The following is a 23,254-nucleotide window of genomic DNA, read 5'->3' as shown; positions in this document are numbered from 1 at the left end:
GGGATTCCTGTGAATCCTATTTTCGAGTTTAGGGCGTGACACACACAAGACGTATTTGGGGCTTCATATTCACTAATCATTTATAAAACAAATTTCTTGAGGCTCGGACGGACACTGCTCCTGCTGGTCACGGCTCCACTAGAGACGGTGGTCGGTCGTCTGGTCGTGCAAGCAGAGGGAATGGATAAATAGAAGAGAGAGATGAAGAGGAGAGTACATGATCAGTGGTCGGATGCTGTAGACCGAAAAGAGAGGAGAGAGGCTGAGAGGGAAGTGATCAGTTGGGTAGGGTTCGACGGACGCTGGACACTGGAGAGATAGAGAGAGAGGGTCGAACGCTGGACGGCTGGGATATGAGTTAGGGATTTAGGGTTTTTTTTTTGTAACGATTGAGTATTTATATATAAAATGTTATATTATATATACCCAGTTTTCGATCTAAGTCGAACTAAGTCGAGTTCATGCCCAAGATCGAGTCGAGTCGAGTCGAGCTTGGGCAAGCTCGAACTCGACTCGAAATTATTTTGAGCTTAAAAAATCAGCTCTACTCGGCTCAAACTCAGTTTCGAACCAAGTCGAATCGAGCTTTTTTGAGTTAAGTCAAGCGAGCTAATCGAGCTAACTCGGTTCGTGTACAGCTCTACCTACGGTCTTGCCAGAAGGTTAGCTATGTCATTAGCAGAAAATAACCTTTTTAATGTAACTAACATTATAAGAGTCCTATAAGGAAGTTAATTTATTAAAAATTACATGAATTACCAATGTAGCTTAATGGAAAAAAAAAATTACTCCTGCCAATAGTTGCATGACCCAATTTTAAGTTTAGAGTTAAAAAATCATCCCCAAATGTGATATAGGTGGACCACACAATTGGAAACAATGTAGACACCCACTGTCAAAATTATTTTCCATAGTGTGGCCCACCTGAATCGCAGATTTGTCCTGATTTTTAAGTTGTATGACTAATTTTTGTGTGACATCTAATAGTTTAAGTAGATGCCACATAATCATCACGATGGCCTATAAAAGAGTAGATGGTGAACATTTCTCTCCCATCCATTTCCTTTGGTATGACCCATGTGAATCACAAGTCAGCCCCATCTTTTGGTTGTGGGTATAGAATGGGATTACACATCTAATGGACAAAGTAGGCTTCACATACATATTATGGTGGGCCCTACCAAATATTTTTGGGGGAGGGGGTTGTCACTCTCACAACTGCCTGAAGAAATTTCCACATGTAGAGTATACAAAATAAATTCTGTGATGCATATGTGAAATTCACTTGACCATTAGATGTAATTCTATGTTGGGCCTATGGTAGAAAAATCAGGCTGACTTATGTGTCAGATGGGCCACACCAAATGAAATAGTTGAAAGTGAGTTGTAGAGTGTTGAATTTTTACTGGGCCCACCATGATGATGATGTGAAATATACAAATTAGATGCCACACAAATTTAGGCTTGGACCCCAAAAATTAAAGCAATCAATGATTCAGGTGGATCATATATAAGAAACGGTTTAGAAGGTAGACGTAGGCTATATCTAGGGGTGTACACGAACCGAGCTAGCTCGGTTAGCTCACTCACCTCGAATTGAAAAGGCTCGATTCGATTCGGTTCGAAGCTGAGTTCGAACCGAGTTGAGCTGATTTTTTGAGCTCGAAAATGAGTTCAAGCAGGGCCCAACTCAGCTCGTCGAATCCAACTCGAATCTAGCTCGAATCGAACTAGTTTGGTGACTCGGTTACTTTGTTATTGATGTTCCTCACCAACTGTTTGATAAAATGACTCAACGAAATATGGCTGGTGGCAAGGAAGGTTTGGCCCATCTGTGATCAGCTTCTTATGCACCGTGGGTGCATCTGCTAGCTTCACGCTCTGGCTATCCCTCACACAGCTTTCATTCCAGAAGGTTCTAAAGAGGGAAACGTTCGATGTAGTGTTTGAGATGCAGCTCTACACATCGGCCATTGCTTCCTGTGGATCCGTGGTTGGCCTCTTCGCAAGTGGTGAATGGAGGTGGCTGGAAGGGGAGATGGTGGGGTTTGATAAGGGAAGGGTGGGCTTATGTGATGACCTTGGTTTGGACAGCTGTGGCTTGGCAGATTTGCAATGTGGGAATGGTGAGCCTGATCTTTGAAATTTCCTCACTCTTTACAAATGTGATTGCAGCCATGGGATTGCCCATTGTACCAATCCTTTCTGTAGTGTTCTTCCATGACAAGAAGACCTTGGTTTGAAGTTGTAGTTCAGGTGTTTGTGGAAATGCCTCAATGGCGAACTCGGCTCGATCAAACTCGGCCCGAGCTAGCCCGAGCTGCTGACCGAACCGAGCTAAGTTGGCCAGTCAAGCTCGAGGACTTAGTTGAGCCAAGTTCGAGCTAAGGTCAACCAGTGTTCAAGCCGAGTAGAGCTGAGGCTAGCTCAACTCGGTTGGACTCAATGTACACCCTTAGTTATATCCAATCAGTGTGGTCCACTTGTATCTTTAAAAAAAAATTAATATACAAGCAAAAATCTCTTCAAACAATTGTGAGGGTAATACCATGCAGATTTTTAGCTAGCCCACCTTGACATATTAGATGAAATCTACTCCGACCATTAGATGTATAATCTCATGTTAGATCTACAACCAGAAAACTAGGATAACCTCTGATTTAGATATAACACATGTAAGACCCGACCCGAGTTCGCATATATGCATGTGTGTGTGTGAGTATGCATTTCATTTCTTGTGGTCCCGCGGTCCTACCGGTCCAATTCCGGCCCGCTGATGTTTTATTTAAACCAACATGATTTAAATGATTTTTAAACTCGCAAGTATACGAATCAGATGTAGATACGGTACGTATTACGAGATCGTTCCCACGAGGACTGGTCGTCACAATTCAAATCTATGATTCTCCTTAACTAATCCAACAAATAATGGAATGAATTACTAAGCACAATTTTATGAAAAAAACAAGTAATTAAGAACAGGGAAGAAAATTCAATCAGAGAGAGAGCACTAGGACTTTCGAATCCACCCCTAATTATCCTAACCCTTGTTTTGTCTGTTGATTCACCTTGATCTAGATTGATACCACTTAAATAGAGAAAGCACAATCTGTGTCCTTAATCGGGCATACAGACTGTCTAATTCCTTTAAGCAATGCCATGAATGACATATCCCATGTCCTTGGTCGGGTACATGGAATGTACATTCATTAAAGCACCCTGTTTCTTCCTCTATGGGAAACTTGTTCTTGATCAGACACAAGCACCTATAATAAGCATCCAAACAACATCCATATATATACTTTAATCAAGTTCATAGATGGAGAAGTATAGAATTTAAACCCATAAAGCCCACTTAGAGAAAGAGACAAATTAATTAATATTCAAAGTAAATCAACCAATACAAGAGCTAATCAAATTAGGGGCTTCATCTCAGCCCTAGCTGAGAGATTAGTGACCCATAAAATCCATAAAAAATATTAAATAAAACTCATAAAAAAACGTCAAACCAAACAATCTCTCTCTCTCTCTTCTTTCTTCTCTTTCTTCTCTCCCTTGCTTCAGATCTGGAATCCCCTCGTTCTGAATGCCTTTCCCACGTCCAAAACTCCCCTTTTATAGCTGCTGGATGGCTGGGGTTGGTGGCAGAGTCGTAGAAGGACTCGGAGTACAAATTTTCGCAGCCGTGATCGGTGGGCCCCACAGAGGTATTTTCTGAAAAATCCACCCAGAACGAAATTTCAGTCAAGAATGGGTGGTTTTGAAGGTCCATTAGCGCGGCCCACAGAAGAAATCTCAAAAAACTCAGTTTTGAACGTCCCGGGGCAGTCTACTTTTGGCCTCTGTACCGCACACGTGTGTACGCATGGGCAAGGAATATCAACATGGTTTTGAAGCTCTCGAAGCCCTCTACACGATGGACGGATCAGATCTTCCGGAAGGTTGACGAGTGGGGCCCACTAATTTCCGCAAAAACTGACAGCATCCGTGCGTTTCGCGGACGCCAAACCGACGCTGCGATGATGGTTGGGTCCATTATTGGACTTTTCACAGGAATCCACGTTGTCCATTGGTTTCAGCTCGAAAAATCAGTAGAAATTGACTGGTTTTGGGGTGGATTCGGTGCAGCCCACGCGGCTTTCTGTCTTGCCGCCCAACCTGTGTTTGAACGGCTGGGCTCTGATCTATGCGTTCATTTGAATTTTTGCCACCTAGGCAATGGTAATGGCTGCCCCAGGAAGTGGATGGACGGTTTGGATTGTCCATTTGGACACTAGGTGGGCCCCACAACCGACGACCGCGGTTCGGTTCCTCGGACGCTGCAGCGGCGAGAGAGAGAGACGGGTCAGCGCTCTCGCTGACCGTCCCAGCGGTGCGGTGCGCAGCCGGTGCAAGTGTGCACGATGCACACTCTGTATACACAAGGCCCACTGTAATGTTTTTGAGAAATCTGCACCGTCCATCCTTTTTCTCATATTATTTCCACCGTCAGGACCAAAATTGATGTATATCCAGATATCCAGCGGGCCCCACTTAATGAATTAAGGGGCTGATCTGGCCGTTAGACCACTTCCCGAGATCGTCAATGGCTGAAATTTAATATGTACGGTTAATTTATGGTCCCTATCACGTGTATGAAGTTTCGAGTTGATCGGATGGCGGGAAACATGTGATCTTGCATTCTGAACCCTTTTCGAGCCTCTTTATCGTGCTTTCCTCAGATCCCAGGCGTATAAAATCTTCACTATTGGTTTTCTGGAGTCCATCCCATGCTCTGGAGACTTTGGATCATAAAATCCATGCCTTTAACATCAATTTTCAATACACACTCCTGATTTCATCCTGTAATAAAAACACGAGTAAAACACTCCATTAAGCCTCATCATGTACGTCAATTTAGGCAATTAATGGGGTCTGATATGCAATATTTGACCCTGATCACAACCCCCAACCAGCATTTTGCTAGTCCCGAGCAAAACATGCGAAAAATAATTTTAGAAATAAAAGACGATTCCTGTAAACTCAAGTGACTTGTGAACAGATAGCTGAGATGTGAAAATTCTAAGATTCATGAATGGTAAGTAGAATTTTCTCCTGAAATCAAGCTCACAGTAAACTTCATAATCAAGTTCAACATATTAATCCATTAATTAGAACATTCCTAAACATTGAGTTCCACAGGTGTATAGTATAATCTCAGCTTACAATCATTAAGAGTTCCAATGCTAAAATTGGTAATTAACAACAGAATTCCTGACAACCAACACTAGCATTGTAGCTTACCCTTTCAGCCTTCATATTTTTGATTTTCTTTATGAACAGTATGGCAAGGAAGGGAATCAAATCCTCATCTATAGGGAGCAAACCTATGGTGAAAACTCGTCGCCATACTTTTCATTCATTTTTTTTTTTTTTTATATGTCAACTATGGAAAATCAAATCTACACCTATAGGGAGCAAACCTATGGTGAAGAGTTAGCCTTTTAATTCTTCTTTTTACCAAGTTAATCATTCAGTTATCAAACCAAAACCTAATGTGTAAGCGAGATGTGATATGTGAAATCATGGCTCAATCAATGTTTTACAACTTCTAATCATGAGTTAACAATTCAAAATTGACTGTGAAATCATGCAGATGGCCGAATCCAAGAGTCATAAGTTAACAACATCACAAATCTTATAATGTTAAAATCACACTATCCTTCAAAATCACTTTGAATTCAATAGAAATTTCAAAAAAAATTTTAAAATTTCCACAAATTTTTGCTCAAGACCAAGAAAATACTGATTAGGTACCCTAATCGCCCACCCCCAACCTAAAATCTACATTGTCCTCAATGTAAAAGAAATAAACAAGCAATGCACATGGGACAACGAGAATAAAAGAGGAGTGATGAAAAGATAATACCTGGATGGAGAATCAAGAAGCTTTCTCAAAATTTGTGAAAAATTTCAACGTAAAAGCGAGTTAGCACAAGAGAGAAATCAACATAAGCAAAAATAACAAAAAGAAAAACAAAAGAAGATCCTACCTATACCACTTTCGCAGGTGCTCTCAATTGCATTTAGCGCATGCAACAAGCCTTTAAACCCCTAGGTTACCCCTAGTGGACTAGTTGTAGTCTCGTGAGGGTTTGCAGTAATGTTACCCACAAACATTGAAGTAACTAACTAAGAAAAATGAAAATGAATGAAATAAAAAAACAATACAATAAAGCAAAAGGCTGGGTTGCCTCCCATGAGCGCTAAGTTTAACGTCTTCAGCCAGACAAGAACGGACCATGAATGAAATAATCTTTATAACCAGGGTCCGCCAAAGAAATTACCTCAACACTTTCATTAACCGATCCCAGACAAGTGATGTGAGTTCCCATGAACTGTGCTATCTGAAATAAGGCAACTGACACTGTCGTCAAATAATTTAAGGACTTCTGCTCGAACAACTTCTTCTATGTTAGGATCATGCTTCCTTTGCATGTTATGCGATATTACCACAGCATGATCCATACATACAGTGGGGCATACTCCCTGGATTTTTTCTATCTTCCGTTCAATTGCTGCCTTATATGCTCTAAGAACATTAAGCAGCCTGCTCGTCTTTGTCTTCTCGGAGGTACAAACTGTGCTGTCAGGAAGAGTCTCAGAGGGATGAAGAGGTTCCACTTTCGCTCTCCATTTTTCAGTCTCCAATATAGGAGTAGAGTCGAGCAATGCATTGACTTCATGGATGGGACTATCAATGTCAAAATCCATGCCCGATTGTGCTAAGCAGGTCTCAAGAGGATCTTCAAAAGATGTACGGAAGGAGTCCTGCACAAGGCTCTCGATCATGTCCACTTCAAATATGTCATCCAAATCTGAGGGTTGTTGTCCTGCATTAAAAACATTGAGTTTAATATTCATGTTACCAAAGGACAATTTCATAACTCCATTCCTGCAATTGATAATAGCATTAGATGTGGCCAAAAATGGACGACCCAAAATGACTGGGATCTGACTATGAAGATTCTGGACAGGCTGAGTATCTATAACTATGAAATCCACTGGAAAATAAAATTTATCAACCTGGATTAACACATCTTCAATAACACCCCGGGGCACCTTGATAGATCTATCGGCTAATTGTAATGTTACCTTAGTCGGTTTCAACTCACCAAGTCCTAGCTGCTCATAAACCGAATATGGTAACAAATTGACACTCGCCCCTAAATCAAGTAATGCCTTCCCGATCTTATGATCTCCTATGCCGCAAGAAATGGTGGGAGCTCCTGGATCCCTAAATTTAGGAGGGGTGTTATGTTGAATCATGGAGCTGAGCTGCTCTGCAAGGAAGACTTTCTTATGAACATTCTGCTTACGCTTTTGAGTGCATAAATCTTTAAGAAACATAGCGTAAGCAGGGACTTGCTTGATAGCGTCAAGCAACGGGATGTTGACTTGCATTTTTTGAAACACATCCAAGATTTCATCAAAGTTATTTCTTTTCTTTATTGGTGCCAGACGTTGAGGAAAGGGTGCTTTGGGCACATAAGGTGGCACATTAGTGGCTCTTGGAGAGTCAGAGAGCTTTTGGACTCTGGATGCATTGGTATGGCTTTCTGCTTCATCGTGATCTTCTGTTTTAGAATTTGATTCATCCCCAGGCATCTCTATTCTGTTATCAATCTGCTTGCCTGACCTAAGGGTCGTGATCGATTTGGCCTGTTCATGATATTGCCCTTGGTTGGAATTAGAGCCAATCTCATACTGTCCCTTTGGATTAGCCTTAGGTTGGCTAGGGAACTTGCCCTTCTCTCTCACTCAATGTGGCAGCTAGTTGACCCATTTGTACTTCCAGCTTGGCAATGGATTGTGCATTTGCATGTAAGCTTTGCTGGTTGGCCAGTAAGGTTTGTTGGGTGTCTTTTTGGAATTGGAGAGAACTCTGCATGAAAAGATGGAGTGTATCCTCAAGAGATGGTTTCCTTGATTGTGTAGGCAGTTGTTGATATTGTGGAAACTGTTGCGGTTGTTGACTGCCAACTTGAGAGTAAGGTTGCATAGGAGGATTTCCAGATGGTCCTCCTTGTTGTGGTCCTTTTGCCCAAGAGAAATTTGGATGTCTAGCCCACCCTGGATTATAGGTGTTTGATTAAGGATCATTCCCAGATTTTTGAAAAGTGTTCATAGCATGAACTTGTTCAGAGAGAAGTTCTGGGAATGCTGCACCAGATGGACAAGACTGCATAGGATGGGCAGGACTAGAACATGTGGCATATGCCTCGACTTGAGCTGTTTGTGGTGGTCCATTATTTAATACCAGAGCATCAACTTTCTTTGTCAGGTTATCAAGCTTGGCGCTCAGCTCTGGCATGACTCCTATCTCATATATACCACCTCTCTTTTGTGGTTGGGGACTTCTGTCACCTCTATTTGAATAATCCCATTACTGGGAATTTTCGCACAAGGTTTCAAAGAAGTTCCACGCTTCGACATCACTTTTGGTCATGAATGACCCTCCACTGGTGGCATCAACCATGCGACGGTTCTGTGGTGTCAGACCGTCATAGAAGTATTGAACTTGTTGCCACTTCTCAAAACCATGGTGAGGACATTTAAGAAGCAAGTCCTTCCATCTTTCCCAACATTCATGAAAGTGCTCGCCCTCTTTTTGTGTGAAGTTAGTAATTTCTCTACGGAGGGCATTGGTTTTGTGAACGGGGAAGAACTTGTTTAAGAACTTCTTAGACAGTTGGTCCCATGTAGTGATAGATCCAACTTCTAGAGAATTCAACCATGCTTTCGCCTTATCCTTCAAAGAAAAAGGAAACAGGCGTAGGCGGATCGAATCGTCTGAGAAGTTTTGGAACTTAAAGGTGGAGCAAATGTTTAAGAATTCTTTCACATGATGATATGGGTCCTCCTTGTCCAATCCATAAAAGGATGGCAACAATTGTATGACTCCAGGTTTAAGTTCAAAGTGTGCTGCCGTAGTGGTTGGCAACACTATGCATGAAGGCGCATTAAATTGGACAGGAGCTGAATAATCTTTGAGAGCTTTAACTTCAATCTCATTCGCCATTTCAACAGGATTATTTCTCAATCTTTCACGAATTGTTCTTTCAATCTCAGGATCAAACGATGCTAGTTCTATATTCAGAGATCTACGTCCTAGCATAAACTATGTTATTGCAATGTACGAAAGAAAACTAAACTAAGAAGCAACCTAAGAGAAATAAAACTAGACCTAGCAACTATGAGATTCTAAAACAAGAAAAAGCTATGTAAATGAAAATTGGAAAGAAGAAAGAGAAGAAAGAGAAGATGATGAATGTCTGTAGATTTGAGAGCTCCTCCTTTTGAAGACAATGTTATTTAGCAGCTTCCTTCCTCAATTCCTGTAAACAAAAAGAAAATAAAAATAAATTAAATTCCTAAAATAATGCTAGGAAAAAAATCCTAAGCAATGGTTAATTTCTAAAAAAAGGAAGTTTGTAATCTTAGAAATAAAAAACTAAGTTAGTTTCTAAAAAGGGAAAATTTTCTAAAACTAGAAAATAGAAAGTTACTTGAAAGAAGAATCAGAATATAGAATTAGAAAATAAGAAATTTCTAAAAATAAAATAAAATAGCCTAGAAATAGAAACTTTCTAAAAAAAAATAAAACCTTAATTCTAAAAATAGAAATTAGAAAAAAATAGAAAATTTGGAAAGAGATTACCAAATTAGTAGTTTATGTCAGGTCCCTACAAAACAGGAAATAGGTTAGTTTCTAAAAAAAAATTTAACCTAAAGGTAGTAAAAAACCTAAGACTATGAATTATGATAAGAGAGAATCTTAAATCCAATTGGACCGAAACAGTCCCCGGCAACGGCGCCAAAAACTTGATGTTTTATTTAAACCAACATGATTTAAATGATTTTTAAACTCGCAAGTATACGAATCAGATGTAGATACGGTACGTATTACGAGATCGTTCCCACGAGGACTGGTCGTCACAATTCAAATCTATGATTCTCCTTAACTAATCCAACAAATAATGGAATGAATTACTAAGCACAATTTTATGAAAAAAACAAGTAATTAAGAACAGGGAAGAAAATTCAATCAGAGAGAGAGCACTAGGACTTTCGAATCCACCCCTAATTATCCTAACCCTTGTTTTGTCTGTTGATTCACCTTGATCTAGATTGATACCACTTATATAGAGAAAGCACAATCTGTGTCCTTAATCGGGCATACAGACTGTCTAATTCCTTTAAGCAATGCCATGAATGACATATCCCATGTCCTTGGTCGGGTACATGGAATGTACATTCATTAAAGCACCCTGTTTCTTCCTCTATGGGAAACTTGTTCTTGATCAGACACAAGCACCTATAATAAGCATCCAAACAACATCCATATATATACTTTAATCAAGTTCATAGATGGAGAAGTATAGAATTTAAACCCATAAAGCCCACTTAGAGAAAGAGACAAATTAATTAATATTCAAAGTAAATCAACCAATACAAGAGCTAATCAAATTAGGGGCTTCATCTCAGCCCTAGCTGAGAGATTAGTGACCCATAAAATCCATAAAAAATATTAAATAAAACTCATAAAAAAACGTCAAACCAAACAATCTCTCTCTCTCTCTTCTTTCTTCTCTTTCTTCTCTCCCTTGCTTCAGATCTGGAATCCCCTCGTTCCGAATGCCTTTCCCACGTCCAAAACTCCCCTTTTATAGGTATAGTGGTGGGTTGGTGGCAGAGTCGTAGAAGGACTCGGAGTACAAATTTTCGCAGTAGTGATCGGTGGGCCCCACAGAGGGTAGGACGCAATCATTCAGGATGAAATTTCGTCAAGAATGGGTGGTTTTGAAGGTCCATTAGCGCTACAGAAGAAATCTCAAAAAACTCGGTTTTGAACGTCCCGGGGCAGTCTATTTGGCCTCTGTATCGCACACGTGTGTACGCATGGGCAAGGAATATCAACATGGTTTTGAAGCTCTCGAAGCCCTCTACACGATGGACGGATCGGATAGGCCGTACGGGTGACGTACGGGGCCCTAATTTCCGTAAAAACTGGCAGCATCCGTGCGTTTCGCGGATGCCAAACCGACGCCGCGATGATGGTTGGGTCCCTTATTGGACTTTTCACAGGAATCCACGCCGTCCATTGGTTTCAGCTCGAAAAATCAGTAGGAATTGACTGGTTTTGGGGTGGATTCGGTGCAGCCCACGCGGCTTTCTGTCTTGCCGTCCAACCTGCGTTTAAACGGCTGGGCTCTGATCTATGCGTTCATTTGAATTTTTACCACCTAGGCAATGGTAATGGCTGCCCCAGGAAGTGGATGGACGGTTTGGATTGTCCATTTGGACACTAGGTGGGCCCCACAACCGACGACCGCGGTTCGGTTCGCGGAGCGCTGGAAACGAAAATTTTTCATTTTTAAGAAAGAGTTCGGTGCGCAGCCGGTGCAAGTGTGCACGATGCACACTCTGCATACACAGGGCCCACTGTAATGTTTTTGAGAAATCTGCACCGTCCATCCTTTTTCTCATATTATTTCCACCGTCAGGACCAAAATTGATGTATATCCAGATATCCAGCGGGCCCCACTTAATGAATTAAGGGGCTGATCTGGCCGTTAGACCACTTACCGAGATCGTCAATGGCTGAAATTTAATATGTACGGTTAATTTATGGTCCCTATCACGTGTATGAAGTTTCGAGTTGATCGGATGGCGGGAAACATGTGATCTTGCATTCTGAACCCTTTTCGAGCCTCTTTATCGTGCTTTCCTCAGATCCCAGGCGTATAAAATCTTCACTATTGGTTTTCTGGAGTCCATCCCATGCTCTGGAGACTTTGGATCATAAAATCCATGCCTTTAACATCAATTTTCAATACACACTCCTGATTTCATCCTGTAATAAAAACACGAGTAAAACACTCCATTAAGCCTCATCATGTACGTCAATTTAGGCAATTACTGGGGTCTGATATGCAATATTTGACCCTGATCACCCGCGACCCTCGAATTGTGTTTGCGGTCATCCTTGAGTCCGGTCACGTAGACCCGACTCGGATCGAGCTGAGACCTATGCCATCTTGTCTGCTTCGTCGTTGCAGCTCTAACGTCGCGTCTTGTGCATCCATTCGATGTGTAAATCATAATATGTAGGCTTTTCATTTCTAGCCCTTGATCATAATCATGTGATCCACCTAGTGTGGAGGGCACGTTTTTCAAGATGGCCACCTACTTTTATGTAAATTCCAACACACACTACCTAAACCCCATCCTCTACACCACCCACTACCCACACACTACCCATCCCTACCCCAAGCCTATGAGTCTATGAGCATTGTTTATATCACCCTAGTTTCATGATGGATTTGCCTATCCTAGGAGAGAGAACTCATGATGACTCTCTCTCTCTCTCTCTCTCTCTCTCTCTCTCTCTCTCTCTCTCTCTTCTAGCAATTTCTCTTCTCTCCCTCTCATTTCTCTCTACTCTCTTCTCTCTCTTCTCTCTCTTCTCCTAGCAACACCTCCACATGTCCCCACCTTCTCCTTCTATCCAGCCCCTTCTCCCTCTAATCTCCTCCCATCTAACCTTCAACAATCCATCTCACCCATTGAAACATGTCCCTTGGAGCATGAAGAGTGGATTGATGTAACTTTGGAGTAGGATCCATTAAGGTGGGTGTTTCTTCTTCTTCCCTTTCTCCCTTTCCTTTTGCTACATACATGGAAGCATGTAGGACCCACGAATCCATGGTGGAGGTCCTACATGGCTCCTAGGATGGAGGCCATAGGCCTAGATCTTACTCATTCCTTCCATGGTGGGTCATTCTCCATGGACCCATCATGATGTACCTTCTCTTCATTCTAGTATCTTATAGGCCATTTAGGTCTTTGCATGCATAGTAGGGAAAGGTGTCTCCACCCTCCAGCAACTTTTCTTGATGAATAATAGCTTGCATGTAACATATGTACATGTGGATGGCATGGATTGTAGTATGGAAAGTCCATTAGTGGCGAGACCTTCCACTAATGGCCGGATCTTTTTCCTTCTCTCTCCCCTTCTCTCCTTTTTCTTCTATTTATTTCTGATGTAGTGTGGCCCACTAAGAAGGTCAGCAACATCTCAGATCCATCAGGGAGATGGGACGTCCAAGCCCACCTTGTTGGACGTCCAGGCCCACCATGCATGCATGGGTTGTGTGGCCTTCAAACTTGATTTTTCATGGAGATTTTAATACACTAATGGATCTAAAATTTTGCTAACCCATCAAGGTGGACCCCACTCGATGGATCAGGGTATTAAACCCTTGGATTTATTTATATGGGCCGAAATATGGACAGCATATGTTGTTGTCCATAATTCAAACCCAGTTGGAACATGACTTTTGAGCTAACGTTTAGATCTGTTTGCATGTCATTTTCTCCCAAATTTTCTTGGGAATTTTATAGTGCATGGACCCCACTTTGATGTGTAATGGGGCCCACACCATTTCCCCATGATTGAGACCCATGGGATGGGCCAAAGTGGGCTAACTGTCCAGAAATTTCTAAACAGTTCAACAACACTATAAGTTGGAAATGAGCATTTTTACCTGAGTTTTTGGAATAAGTGGGCCACCCTAGTCGACCCCACTTTTTTTCTAGTTCCCAATTTTCCAAGGGTTTTGGTGGGTCCAAGTCCACCCCATGTGGTCCCAAACATAGGGACAGTCACATTTCCAACAACATTTTTTTTAGCAGTAGATTTCTTCAGGAATACCTATCTGTCCATAAATTGCAGGAGTTAAATAAAATATTTTTACTCTCTCAAAAATTCTAAAATTTTTCAGGGGAGTGACCCACCCATGGTAGGACCTACCTGAAAAAGTTTAAAGCCAATGGACCCCATTTGTGCATCCAAAAGGGTGAGCCAACATACTAGACTGCCATAAATTTTTGTTATGCAGTCCAGCAGCATAGTCCCATGAAAAACAAAGTTTTAAAAATACTTTTTAAGAAGGTGGGCTATATTTCTGTGTCCTACCTTGTTTTAGGATTGATGAGAGACCTTGAGTCCAAATTTCAAGAATTTTTGAAGCCCAGAACCCACCCATTGGATGGCCCAAATTCAGCACAGTTATATCCCAGTAATATTCCACCCTATACAGAATGTATTCTTCAAATTAATTAAAATACTTATGGGTATCCTAAAATCATGAAAATTTAGAGGGAGGTATTCCACCTATGGTGAGACCCACCTACCAATTTTTGGGGCTAAGGGATTCCTATACACAATGTGGCAAGGGTCGGACTGGCCCACCACATTGGGACATCCAGGTCTGTCCGATTTTCTGGATAGAATGTCTTATTTAAATTAATTAAAATACTTCTACTTATCCACAAATCATGAAATTTTGTGAAAGTGTGGCCCACCCATGGAAGGACCACCCTACAAATTTTCAGGACCAACGGGCTCCTGTACTGACCGTGGTGTGGCCTGTAATTTAGGTCAGTTTTGAGCTAAATACCCAGGCCCGTAGGACTAACCACCATGGGATGCCCCTACCTTGGGCTGTTGTTGGGCCTGTATTCCAACAGCATGGCCCACTTCTAGTGTGTGTTATATATTCCCCTCTCATCTGGTGGGACCTACAGTGATGTGTATAAGTCATAAGAAAATAAATACTATAAATCAATTTATTTGCTAGACTCCAACAAACCCAGAAAGCGGATGGGCTGGAAATTCAGCAATGGGCCCAATGTTGCCGCCCCATAAATGTCTGTTTTGGGGCAGAATGGCCCACTAGATTTGGGGAAGATTTAAGTCAGTTATCTTACAATTATAATTTTATTTTTGGGCTTAATTAGTGCATGATTAAAGGCCCATTCCAATTGGATTCTTCTCGGGCTAGTCTTTTAGTTAATGGGCCTTATAGCCTTGGTTGGGCTGGAACTTTTGATAGGCCCGTTGGGCCCTTGAGTCCTATATTTACCTCGCCATTGTGATGGGTCTTATGGGCTAAATACTCAAGTAGTTAGGCCCTTGCTTGCCCATTATAATAAATCCATACTTGGGCCGAGATGTGAGGCCCAACTTACTCATGTTAAATATAAGGATTTCCCATATATTAGGAAAATTAACTGGCCATTGGGCCCACGACAATGAGTGAACCCATGATCCTTATGGTTGGGCCCAAACTTCACTTGAGGGCCCACTTCATGGCCTATGATTTGGGCTTGGGGTATGGCCCACTAGACTATACATTACTTCGACTTTAGATCTCTTATCATATGCGTAGCGGGCTACCTTTTTGGGACCTAGTCGAGGTTCGATGTCCTCCTTGGTGGTCCTAAGGTAGGCCTATAGAGGCCTTTATAGGTGGTTAAAGGCCCACCTTGGGTTGGCTAGGACCGTCCCTCTTTAAGGTCATGGCTCTCTCTTAGCATGTGAGCCCTCCCAAATTACTGGGCCCCCACTAGAGGATTTCTCTTCTTCTTAGAATACCTGTCTACGTGCCTAGACTTTGACCCTCCTTAGGATGGAGGATTCCATAATTTCCACAGGTAGCCCACTTACATTTCGTGACCCATATGCATCATCTGTATGGATTGATTGCATTGTGTGGTGGTCATTAAGGGATGGAGTTTCTCCCCTCGTGTACATTATGTGCTTGCGTTAATGCATGATTTGTGTGTGTGACTCATGCATTGCCATCGCATTTCATGATGATACCGCCATTACTTCATCAGGGTCTTGCCTCCACAGGGACGTTCATGGATGGTCGTATGTGTGGACATCAGAAATATTATTTGAGATACCGGGTGCATAGGATGCCCATGGGTGAAATTTATAAAACTTCCATGGTACTAAGGATCTGCTCCAACACCGTGACCGAGTGGAATATATGAGCGCACGAGGACCTTATACCGTTAGGCCATGACTCCCACTGTCATTTCGTCAGTTGGATAGGGGTATGGCCTTACTTGCCTGGTGTGAGGAGGCATTGCTAGGTTGAGTCCGACCAGCTCGAAATGGGTCCACTACCGTCGGGCTTTATTGGTGATTGGCTGTCCACAGGCAGGTAGTGAGGTCTCTTACGCTCGTTTGACTGTGCGAGGTTTGTAAAGCGGCAGTCATTCAATACTGTATTGGACCCTAGTGATTTCCTTATGATTGAAAATGTACTTGATATGTGGTTTGGATATGAGCACTGGCATTACTTGCATCGCATTAGCATTGGCTGTGTAAGTCCCTTCATGCATTGCCTTGGTATGATGTCCAGTACTCATTGCATGGTATTCATGATAAGTCTTGGTAAAGCTAGTGATATTCTCATTGGGCATGTTCTTTTCTTGTACCTCCTGATATTCTTCTGTGCACTATTGACATACACTTTCATCACCCTCTAAGCTTTTATAAGCTTATACACGATTGATGCGTGCAGGTGATCCTAGACAGGCGTCGTAGAGGCAGACCGTGGAGTAGAGTTGAGCTTGAGGACTTCAGTATTTCTGATTTCTCTCTCTTTTCTTATTATCTGATGTATGTCCTTTTGGGCCTGATGTAAACTTGTAAACGTTCAAATTCTTAATGGATCTTGTGATGTGTGCCCTTTGTTATTCTCAGATATACTTGCTGTGATCTTGGGTATGCTCGTATTAAAATGATTATACTGTTATGAAAATCTTCCTTATAGGATCTCACGATCGGAACATGCCTCAGGAGCCAAGAATGGGGTACTACGGAGGCTGTTGCGGCCAGAACCGGCCATCAGGTTCCTTGTGAGTCCGATTACCGAGTCTGGGGCATGACACCACACCAAATGAAATAGTTGGAAGAGAGTCATCCACTATTATTTTTTATAAGGCTCACCACGTGAAATTCACTCAACCATTAGATGCCATACAAAAATTTAGTCCCGGGCTCTAAAACTTAGAACAATCCGTGAATTAGGTGGTCCACCCCATGGGAAACAGTTTTAAAAGGGGTGGGATGAAAGCGTTTTCTTAAAATATCATATATTACAAATCTTATAAATTTTAAAAAGGGTACCAGATTAAAATTACATACTAATCAAGTACCAAGTGATGGGTCCAATCTTTCATGTGTGTATGTGAAAAGGCCAAGCTATATGTCCTAGAGGGGGGGTGAATAGGACAATGTCAAATAAAAACTTATAACAGCGGAATAATAAAGAAAATGATAGCCAAATTAAATAATAATGCAGGAAAGAAAAACAACCTCAAAATTCAGATCTTGAGAGGTTGATACAAACGTTATTCTAAGGACAACCTTACACCAAAAACAGAGTTTATGGTAGGACAACCTTATTTCTAGAAAGGTCTTTGTATCAAGTCTCAAATCGAAGAGGAATACAAAAACAAATATGAACTGAATTGAAATAACTTGTAATTAAAGATGTATTGTTCTAGGGACAGCCATACACCATAAAAATGGCAGGGCAACCTTGCTGGAACAACTTTCAAAATGAAATTGAAAAACAAGCTTATAAAGGAATAGCAGAAAGTAAATTCTAAGCTATTACAACATTCTCACAAAGCTTGAAATAATTACAACATTCACCACCATACATACATCCCACAAAAAGAATAAAAACAATTAAAAGAATAAATCAATCAACCACAACTCAAAGGATTTATAGTGGTTCGCTTGTGTGTTCACCAACTGTTATCCAACAGCCACACAAAAAGCTACTCCACTCCTAATATCCTCACACAGGGGATATTAGCGTTCACTAAAGATAGGTTTTCCCAGGTTCACCGAAAACCCTTACAATTGTGTCTTTGTATGTGGGCTTACACCAGTCAAAAAACCCCCACTTCTGAGTTTTCCTGGCTCTCCTCAGATAACCACTCTAACAAGATTTTTCTGGCAAATCTTGAAAGAAACCAAAATAATAGAAAGGAATTTACAATATGTAAAATACCTGAATATCTTCTTCGTTGTAGCAGCCCGGTAGAACCAAATCAAAGTAGATGATTGAATGTCCAAGTTCAATGTCCAGTACTCGATTACAATGGTTCTAGATCTAATTGATTTTAAATTAAACCAAACAGGGCTTGCCTTAATTGATTTTGATTCCAAAGAAAGGGAATAACAATTCCTCTTTATCAAATCAGATTGGAATATAAGAAACAAAATCAATTAAAATAAAGCTAAGGAAAGAAGATATTAAATAAGCACACTTAGCTTAGATGGAGCACAAAATTATCTCTTAGAAGTTCGACGAAGATTGGCGTGAATACTTTAATTAAATCGATGATTTCTTCTGAGATTCGTGCACTATTTATAGGTGAAAAGATCTTGTCTTCGACTGGTCTAGAGTGCTCTACGACTAGTCGAAGCTCTAACAGATATTTGAAAAATCCGGCGGGATTTGCTTTGACCGTTCTACGACTGGTCGTAGCCCTCCTACGACTGGTCGTAGGTCACCTACGACTGGTCGTAGGTTTCCTTCGATCGGTCGAAGAACCAAAAGTTCGCCGGACTTCGAGTCGTAGATTCTACGATCGGTCGAAGATGCGTAAACACTGCTCTACGATCGGTCGAATGCAGATTCCGTGACTAGTCGAAGGCTAGATTTTATCCTAATTTGTAACAAACTTACGATCGATCCAGGAATTTCTTAGATCGGTCGAAGCAAGTCTAGGACTAGTCGAAGCAGACCTAAGACTGGTCGAAGAACAGACCAATCACATGTAAAATAACATTCGACTTATGTATCCGAAATGACCTACTTCTAAGGTCATCCTATGGTCAAACAAACCTCAATCATGAAGTATGGACATTGAAACAAGAGACCATGAAGAATGAGCCTTGAAGTCTTGATGTAGACTAAACCTTGAAGTAGCTCAATCATGAAAGTGGCTTGAGTTTCAGCTTGAGTCTTGAGTTCAGCTTGACTTTCAACTTGAGTCTTGAGTTCAGCTTGAGTCTTGCCTTGTACTTTCTTTTTCTTTTCAGCTTGAGTCTTGTGAGCAGTTCTTGCATTCAAGAGTCTTGTCTTGTGATCAGTTCTTTCATTCAAGATCTTGAGTCTTGTACTTGAGAGCGTTGCTTGATGTGAGCTTAGCTTGTACATGTATGTTGATCCTTGAGAGAGCTTCACTTATGCAAGTTATATATAACAGAGTATAATAGTGATTTTGGCACTACAAATTTGACAACAAACAGGGATATAAACTATAGCACTTACAGTATGACATTCAACCCATCTAGTAGGTTCACCTTATCAAGAGAATCATCTTGTGAAAAGACCAGCCATATCCATTAATCCAGTGGACCACGCATGTTTTTGTTATCTATCAATTCCCAGAGATTTGGCTGATTTTTGCTCTAGGTGACCCTCATGGTGGGACCAACATATTAGAAGGGTTTGATGTCATATGCACTTAATACGTTGGAAGTTATCCACTAGATGGACCGTAGCAGTGCAATTGGACTCGAGACTTTCTATTGAAACTGGAATTGCATTGAATTGAAAGGTTTTCTATAAATATTACATGGACAGCTGCGACGCATCGAGGGTTTTTGTCCCCTGTGGATCTTTTTCGCTCCCCGATAGGATCTTGTCTAACTTGCGCCGTGGTGTCCTTGGTAAAAATTAACGTATCGGGATCTTCAATCTCGTTTTTCCAGACCCAGCAATTGAATTACTCCCTTCGAGAAAAGAGGTAGATATTCCACTATCTCTAGCTTGCGCCGTGAGCGTACCTGAGCCTAGTGGCAGCGAGTTTAGCTGAGCTGTCCACTCCCAACCTGGACGCGGATTTCCTGCGAAAGCCTTTCGCAGGAAGTTCCTGCGCAAGGATGTTGGGTGGGGCCCACTACAATGTATGTGACAAATCCATTCCGTCCATCCGTTTTGAGATCTCATTTTTGGGCGTGTGACAAAAAATGAGGTGGATAAAAAACTCAAGTGCGTCACGCGAGAGGGAAAATTGGGGAAAGAAATTTCTACCGTTGAAATCTTCCCAGTCTCCACCTTGATGTTTCTATGTTATCTAAACCGTTTATAAGGTCATTGTCAATGGGATTAAGTGAAAAAACCAAAATTATAGACTGATACAATAATTTTTTGGGCATAAGAATGCTTCAACGGTGCTCACTGAATGATCACTGTTTCCTCTCGTGTGTCCCACTTTAGTTCTATATACACCTAATTTTTTATATCAAGTCCTTAAATGATCTCAAAAAACAGATGGACAGATTGGATTTATCAAAAACATGTCGGTGGGCCCCATCCAGCATCCTTGTGCAGGAACTTCCTGCGAAAGGCTTTCGCAGGACATCCTACTTGCCTTATTTTGTCGAGGAGAGTGATTTTCGCTGACGTGACGTAACGGCTTCATTTGGATGAAATCCACCCCGTCCATCTAGTGAGCCACTATTTGTTTGGACTGATAACCAAAATCAGATCGATTCAATAATCAGGTAGGCTACACCATGGAAGAAGTCAAGACGGAAAATCTCCACCATTAAAATCACCCAAATTGTGTGTGGGATCTACCATCGTGTCCAAATTCCATTCGATCTACTCATCTGATGTGACACACCAGGATGAATGGATTTCCTGAAAATCAGTACATTCCAATACTTATGTGGGCCACACTACGTGAATTTAAAATTTTTAGTCATGATTTTACACCATTCCTTATGGTGTGGCCCACCTAAGTTTTGGAGTAGACTGATTTTTAGGGTTCACAGTGAAAAAATGGTAACACACCTGATGGACAGTGAGGATCTGGTGCATGTTTTTCCCACGTACCACTCAGCAAGCGCAAGTGAGATCCCCCACTTTCCTCCGCGATTCAAGCTAGCTCTGTCAGTTGATAATAGGAAATATAAGTAGAAAGTTGGACCGTCGTATTCCCACAAGGAGAAGAAATGGGGTGGGCGTAGAGATGATAAATCCCTGCGGCTCTGATCATGTGGGGCCCACGCAAGTTAGTTCCATGCAACCTCGACACACAGTTCACATGTGATTCTCGCGGAGGCACATAACACATGACAGACTTTTACAAGATCCGGATTTCCGGTCTAGAGGGCCCACCATAATGACGTCATGTCCTCCTAAAATGGGAACAGGGACAGGAAATAGGCGCCGTTACAGGATCATCCCTTTACCCAGATTTAACGTCCATTTGGGTGGTCCACCACATAAAATGTCTACATCCTGCATTTGTATGCCACACCCCTACGTCCATTTGGGTGGCCCACCTTATTGTATTCATTGTATATGACACCACTTATCTGTTTTTCTAGCTTATTTTAAGATATGATCCCAAAAAAGAAGAGATATAAATTTCAAGTGGGCCACACCAAATGAAACGGTGGTCATTGAAGGCTTACCATTAAAAACCTATTAGCATCCACCGTAATGTTTATTGGCCATCCAACCTTTGACCTTTGATAAGGTCACATGGACTTGGACGAATGTCAAAAACAAAAATCGGCTTGATCCAAAACTTTTGTGGCCCACAAAGGTTTTTAATGGCCAACAACCACAGTTACCTGTGGTGTGGTCCACCTGAAATTTGTATCTTCTACTGCTTAGGGGAAAAATAGATGGACGGCGTGGATATACAATGCATACATCAAGGTGGCCCCTAAAGTCAGGGTATTACCCACATGGATGGTTCTAAGGGTCATACCGTTCGTGCCCACGTACCAAAAGTTAGGTATGTAGGCTCATCAGGTGGGCCATGCGGTTTGAGAAAGGTGGGTAGTTAGAAAGAATTGACAAAAATTCAATACTCAAATAAACAGGTGGCATGCATGATGAGTGGGCCAGCCTAGTAGGCTCCTTGTAGATGAGCAATGGTTAAAAAAACGTGGACAATCAGTCAAATTTTATATAGTAGCCATCCAAGAGAGAATTGAATGGTTAAAAACACGGACGCAGATTTCCTGCAAATTCCTGCCAGGAAACTTAGGTTAGGCCCACTGTGATGTTTGTGAGAAATCCACTCCGTCCATCCGTTTTTTAGCTCATTTTAATATTTGAAATAAAAAATGAAAAAGATTTAAGACTCAAGTGGGCCGCACTAAAGGAAAAGGTGGGTATGGAAATCACTACAGTTGAAACCTTCGTGGGTTGACAGTGATGTTTACATGTCATTCATACTGTTAGTAACGTCATTCCTATGAGATGAACTGAAAACAAAATTATTAGCCTGATTCAAAACTTCTATGGCCCCACGAATATTTCAACTGTGGATGTTCAATCCTCACGTTTTCGGCCTATTTGAGTATTGGATCTTGCTCATTTTTGGCCCCATGTCTCAAGATGATCTCAAAAAACGGATGGACGGGATGGATTTCTCACAAACATCACGGTGGGTCCCACCTAGGTTTCTAGTGCGTAGCCTGAGTAGGGATCCCGATTTCATGCGAAAGCCCTTCTCATGAAGTTCTTGCGCTGGAAACCAAGGTGCAGCCCACCGTGATGTTTGTAAGGAATCCACTCCGTCCATCCATTTTCTGAGCTCAATTTCGGATTTCAAACCAAAATTGAGAGGGATTCAAGACTCAAGTGGGCTGTACTAAAAGAGAAGGTGGTTGGGAAAATTCCTACCATTGAGTGATGTTTACATTCCATCTATACCGTTCATAACCTCATTCCTACTGGGATTAACTGAAAACACAAATATTAACATGATTCAGAACTTCGGTGACCCCACGAATATTTCAACTGTGGACATTCAATTCTCACATCATCCGCCTATTTAAGCAATGCTTCCGGTTCATTTTTTTCCTAATATCCTAAAATTAACACAAAAAACGGATGAATGGGGTGGATTTCTCATAACATCGCAGTGGGCCCCACTTGGGTTCCAGCGCAGGAACTCCCCGTAAAAAGTTTTCGCAGGAAATCCGCGTCCCCCGAGTACATGTCTCCCTTTATGATACGTGGTATGTGGGCATGTGATCCAAACCATCCATTTAGACAGGAGCCGTTGCGTAGATGATCTAGCCAAGAATCAGTAATGGTCCACTCATTAAATGGACTAAATTAGAAACTTATGGGGGGTTGGTTGACATGTCACATGGTAAGTGGATTGAACTAATTCTTTATCCAGACTATCAAAATGTGGGACCCACCTTTGATTAAACATTTCATCATGATCAAGTAGTGAGGAATAGAGTTGGGCATAAACCAAACCGATCCGACGGATCTGACCCGATCTGAACCGAACCAAAGGCCAAGATAAGGTCGGATCGAGTTGGCCTAGTCAGATCTGACCGTACATCGGA

General features: G+C 41.6%; 1 non-coding gene across 1 annotated transcript; it reads left to right on the top strand.

Annotated features, from left to right (window-relative positions):
* Positions 1 to 8,576: 8,576 nt before the first annotated feature.
* On the top strand, positions 8,577 to 8,683 carry LOC131247462 (small nucleolar RNA R71). Its single transcript, XR_009171757.1, has one exon. It is a non-coding gene; the product is annotated as a small nucleolar RNA R71 (small nucleolar RNA).
* Positions 8,684 to 23,254: the final 14,571 nt, after the last annotated feature.

The sequence above is a fragment of the Magnolia sinica genome, chromosome 5 (assembly GCF_029962835.1).
Source record: "Magnolia sinica isolate HGM2019 chromosome 5, MsV1, whole genome shotgun sequence".
NCBI lineage: Eukaryota > Viridiplantae > Streptophyta > Magnoliopsida > Magnoliales > Magnoliaceae > Magnolia > Magnolia sinica.
This window is presented reverse-complemented; position numbering and strand designations above follow the sequence as displayed.